This window comes from Dendrobates tinctorius, unplaced genomic scaffold, assembly GCF_039654945.1.
Source record: "Dendrobates tinctorius isolate UK_male_01 unplaced genomic scaffold, ASM3965494v1 ptg000404l, whole genome shotgun sequence".
NCBI lineage: Eukaryota > Metazoa > Chordata > Amphibia > Anura > Dendrobatidae > Dendrobates > Dendrobates tinctorius.
The window spans coordinates 80,126-85,810 of NW_027362069.1; the positions used below are offsets into that span (position 1 = coordinate 80,126).

A 5,685-nucleotide genomic window follows, 5' to 3' on the forward strand; every position below is an offset into this window, starting at 1 on the left:
AAAAAAAAAAAAATCAGTGAATGAGCACGTATGAATGAATCATCACACATCATTTTTGTGTCAAGAGATTTGTGACCTTTCTAGTTGTGGTGGAATCCCGGACAGATGCGTTATAGATATTTCAAATCTACATCTGAGACTGAATGAATTGAGTAATGATATAGTTCGTGTTATATGTGGCATTACATTGTAAAGTTTCCTGAATGCATTTGGCCAGAAAAAGGGCAAGGCATGGTTAATCTCATTATACAGTTATCTGCTCTTACAGTGAAATCCCGTGATTTTGAGTTTCTTTGTAGAAATTGATTTTGATAAGTCTAAAGAACTACAGAATTCTGTGAAGGACGACGCTGCATTCTGATGGGAGGGGGGAATGATACCGCTGCGTAGTTTTTCTTCTCCCTTCGCTCTTATCTCTGCTTAGTGTGAGCTGTGCTCAAAATTCTCTGTAATTCTATCCGTAAGGTACACGCTGAAAGATTTGTGCATTTTAAAGCAACAGTACTTAATTGAAGATTGGAAGTTAAAAGTAAGATATGGTGCCTAATTTAGAAGGGAATTGTAAGTGATTGCTTGGTCATTAATGTGTTTGAACCTGCTTCTAGTTGTGTGATTGATTTGTATAGCAAATTGTGTCAAATTACAAGAGACAGAGAAGGAAGGAAGCAGTAAAACAAGTGGGACAAATATTGAAAAAGGCAAAAATACCAGAGTGTGAATGTTTGGATGTACAAAAAGGCACAGACAAGGGAAGAAAATAGCACGTGAATAAATGATGCTTGAGAATGTGCAGCAGTGTGGAAGGTGTATTATGAATGTTTGATTGACAAAGTGTAACCAGAGACCCAGACAAAACAGATGGACTTGTAAACACTGTGGTCAGACTCAGATAAACCCAGACTGAATAGCTACTTGTGTGACCTGTGCTACTGACCTAAGAGAATTGCACTAAATCCTATCCAGACAAGATCATAAGAAGCTGACATAATAGTGTGGATAGTGGGTAGTGGGACATTGGCCCTTGAGGAGTAAGCTGACAGTAGACATCAGACGGCCAACCCCATCAGGACCTAGAAGTGTGAATAGAATAAGAAAGATACAGGTGTATTATCCCTGGAGCCCCTCTGACCAGCTAGCTTTGCTGAAGCAGCTGCCTGCCCCTGAAGACCAACCATTCCCGTTTTACAGACACATAAAGGAAGTACAGCAGACATATAAGTGTACCTGGGCAGACTTAGAGAGGTTGGTGAGTTTAAAGGCAGGTGACGCACTAGGACATATAATTAAGACACACAGATGTGACAAAGAATCAGGCTTGGGGCATGGATGATAAATCTGCACGATCTGGGGAGACGTACTGTGAGTCACTAAGACAATGGGCTGCAGTGGAACAATCAGAGCAGTCTGTACTCCTGACTAATGTGACACAGCAAAGAGGAGAGAGAGTAGAGATATACCTTGGACGGTTACAGCTGAAATGGGCAGACATGGGGTACATTTGCATAAACCCACTTGATGTTAGAATACTGGTGGATGCATTCATTGACGGTATGAACAAAGACTTACGAGACGCAGTACAGACAGCCAGACCTGAATGGAGACATGTAGATCCGAAAGACCTCCTTAAGGTAGCTAAAGAAATTGAGCAAACAAATAAAACGACCTGTCATGTATGCTGGAGCACAAGGAAAAAAGTGGAGACGTAATAGGGAAGGCATGTGAGATGACACTGACGTTTCTTTTGACAATCTATTTTGGTGACCGTATTGGCAAGTGAGGAAGGATACTTTGACATGACGCATGAACATGTCTGCATAGAACTGATGAGTCAGGAGACAGTTGGGTTTGCACACATTCATGAAAAACCTGTTCCTAATGCAGACTTTGAGTTTCTTTTTTGTAGATGGCCCCAGATACCACCAGGATGGACGATTCTACACTGGATATGCAGTAGTATCCTCACATGAGGTAATCCGAGCGGAACCACTCTCTCCTCACATGTCGGCGCAGGAGGCAGAGTTGAAGGCACTCACTGAGGCGTGTAGAGCCGCTGCAGGTAAAGTCGCTAATATTTTCACAGATTCGAAGCCCATTAAAAATGCAGAGCTGGTGAAACAATTGATGGAGGCATTGATGTTACCAGTCCAGGTTGGCATTGTCAAGGTAAAAGCACACACAAAGGTGACTCCGTGGAGGTAGAGGGCAATAGAAGGGCGAACGAGGCTGCTAAAGTAGCACAAGGCGGCCTAGAGAGAGCAGTGGACGGTGGCGGGGGAGTCAGCGTATTCCAGCCACATTGGGTCTAGATGTCCTGAAATCCCTCCAGCAAAAGGCTGCCCAAACAGAGAAGGTACACCGGGGGAGACTGGGAGCTGAGCTGAACTCAAATGGAGTATGGGAGAATAAGGATAAAATGTGCCCACCAAAGTCCCTGTTCCCAATCATGGCGCAAGCAGCACATGGCCCCAATCACACCTCAAAAAGTCACATGTGTGCCATGGTAGATGCCTTCTGGATCGCTCCTGGCTTCAGTTGCGCAGCCGCGAAACTTGTACAATCATGCCTCATCTGTGCACAGCACAACCCAGGTAAAACAGTAAAAGTCCCTAAGAAAGCGACACCTAGGCCTCTCTACCCGTTTCAGAGACGGCAGATTGACGACATACAGCTACCAAGGTAGGAGTGTATGCAAATATCCTAGTATGTGTAGATCTCTTCTCTGGATGGCCAGAGGCCTACCCGGTGAAAACGGCTACAGCTCGAGCCACTGCAAAGACACTGGTGATGGAACTAGTACCACGATTCGGTGTCCCTGAAACAATTGAATCAGACAGAGGTACACACTTTACTGCTGAGGTAATGCAAAATGTAATGCAAATGATAGGTGTAGAACAGGCATTTCATACACCCTACCACCCACAGAGTTCAGGGAAGGTAGAGAGAATGAACGGGACACTGAAATTGAAAATACAGAAAACCATGGAACAAACCCATAAACCATGGCCAGAGTGTCTCCCATTAGCATTATTCTCAGTAAGGTACACACCCACGGGGAAAGCTAAACTGTCACCCTTCGAGATACTGTTTGGAAGACCACCGAACACAGGGTTGTACTACCCACAGGTCTTAACACTTAATGTGGATAATTTGACAAGTTATGTAATCCAGTTGCAAAAGCATTTAACTCAAATGCATTCTCTAGTTTTCTCTTCCACTCCAGATCCAGATAGTGTGGAAGGAACTCACTGTCTACAACCTGGTGATTACGTATATGTCAAGAAACACTCCAGAAAGACCCTTGAACCCCGATATCAAGGACCTTACCAAGTACTCCTAACAACGCCTACTTCTGTTAAGTTGGAAGGACGACCAACCTGGATCCACGCATCGCATTGCAAACTAGCCACAGGAGTTAACAAAGCATAAGAGTGCATAATGTTTTGGTTTGGTTTTGTTGCATTATCTGTAATAATGGTAGCTGCGTGGGATAGTCTAAATTCTCCAATGTCCTTGAATAATAAGTTTATACAACATCATGAAAAATTACTGAATGATTGGTCAAATCATTTGCTGGATCTGCACACATTCACCAGTATCAGCCACTAGTATTCCGTTCCTTGTTATTCCTGTGCCACCCGAGGAATTATTTGCCTGGACCAGTTGTTCTGATACACTTGCTAATAATGCCACAAATAATGTGAAGTTATGGAACACAACTGTTGGTATACCTATTGTGGGATGGGTAGGATACCCTTGGTGGCAGGGTAATCTTTCAGGAAGTAATACATACCTTCAATATCTGGCATATAAAGGGGGGGCTTGGGTACCCAGGAATAGAACTCGATTAACCTACCTGGGGCAAATTCCAATGTATGGCCTACAAGTTAGTTTTAATGTAACTTCCCACTCTACTGATGCCTTCAAACCAATACTGCTAGAAAGAAGGTTGCATAATACGTCCTGGGAGTATTCCAATTTATTTCCCCAGGGCAATAATGAAACTTGTTTTAATATTTCAGGTAATATACCTTGCAACGAGTCATCTGGATATGAGAAAGGAACTCCCACCTGTGGAAATCCCGATGTAGGGTATTGTAGCCCTTTAGGACAACTTCCAAATTGGTGTATGCTTCAGAATGTATCTGCGTTCATAGATTTAGTTCATAGACTGGTATTACAACATTCAGCCCTATGGGACCTACCTAGTGACATGTTCTGGGTATGTGGAGACAATGCATATAAATGGTTGCCAGTAGGGGTAAAAGGTGCTTGTACTCTGGGTCGTTTGACTCCAGCTACCTTTGTTATTCCGAATGACCAGTTGAGTACTCAGAGCATACCTAAACACACGTTGTACAAAAGAGCTGCTGACAATACACCTCGCCTCTCTGGGAGACCACATATAGTGCAGATGAGTGTGGCCAATAAAATTGTCAGTTCTATTTTTATTTATCCTATGATTACTCAAATGTGGGATAAATTAGTCAGGGCTACAGATTACTTAGATGACCAAATATGGGATATATTGGATATATTGAACACCACCGTTGCTGTCCAAAATCAGCTCATCATAGCCACTAATCAGCATACCATAGTATTAGATTATTTAACTGCAGCGCAAGGAGGTATGTGTCAAGTCATCGGACCAGCTTGCTGTCATTATATAGATCCCAACAGTAGTTTAAAGTTAAGATCAAAAATAGAGGATGTTCAAAAACTTAGAGATCAGTACAATAAAGACAATGATCGTACTAAGGATAGTTGGTGGTCAGATACATTCTCCTTTCTTAATCCAGCTAATTGGTTTAAGGGTATTGGAGGCTGGATAACTGGGATTATACTAAGTCTATTACGTATTGTTGTTTGTATCTTCGTAATATATGTGCTATTGAAACTTGTTTTTTGGTGTATCTCTGTATGCAAGAAAAGATGTAGAAATAGATAAGGAAGTTTGACTGTAAACAACAAGAATTTAACTATTATTCCTTTGAGTCCTAGATTGACATCTCATTTCTGGCATGAAGGAGCGTACTCTTGCAATGATGCACGTGGCTTCAGTATCTGGGGGATGGAGAAGGTAGAAGACCTGTCTCCCTTGGGCAACCCGTCGGCCTGGGATAGTACCTGGTGAACGAGCCACTATCCGCTGTTGTTGCAGGATCCAGTGTTCCAGATTGTGGAAAATGAAGATGTCAAAGGGGGGAATGATAGGAACTGAAGGAGTTAAATTGAGTTCTGTCTATGTTGCATTCTCTTGTTTAAAACCTTATCTGTTCTTCGAGGAGATGTCTCAGACATCTCCCTTGTGAACCAAGGTCAAATACCTCTGCTTTTTCGCCTAAATGACTTTCTTTGTCGAAAACAAGTTGTAAAATCATTTGTACTGCGCATGTCTGTAAATGTCTAAATTCTTTACTATAAAAGACGGAAGCCTAACTGATAAGCCAGAGGCGTCTTGGAGGCATCCTGAGTTGTACCATACAGCTGGTGTTTGTATAGTTCTTCTCGATGGAGCTGATTTAATTAGAGACATATGATGCTTCACACCTAAGAACATCGGTCCTTCAGATGAAAGAGTAATCTGAGGGATCCCGACACCCCCAGCTTCGGTCACAGACCCCTCTGTGTATGCTGTATACACCCGCATACCCCCAGCTTCGGTCACAGACCCCGCATCTCTCACAC

General features: G+C 42.8%; 1 long non-coding RNA gene across 1 annotated transcript; it reads left to right on the forward strand.

Annotated features, from left to right (window-relative positions):
* On the forward strand, window positions 1-5,481 carry LOC141076395 (uncharacterized). Its single transcript, XR_012227477.1, has 2 exons — window positions 1-3,428; window positions 4,020-5,481. It is a non-coding gene; the product is annotated as an uncharacterized lncRNA (long non-coding RNA).
* Window positions 5,482-5,685: the final 204 nt, after the last annotated feature.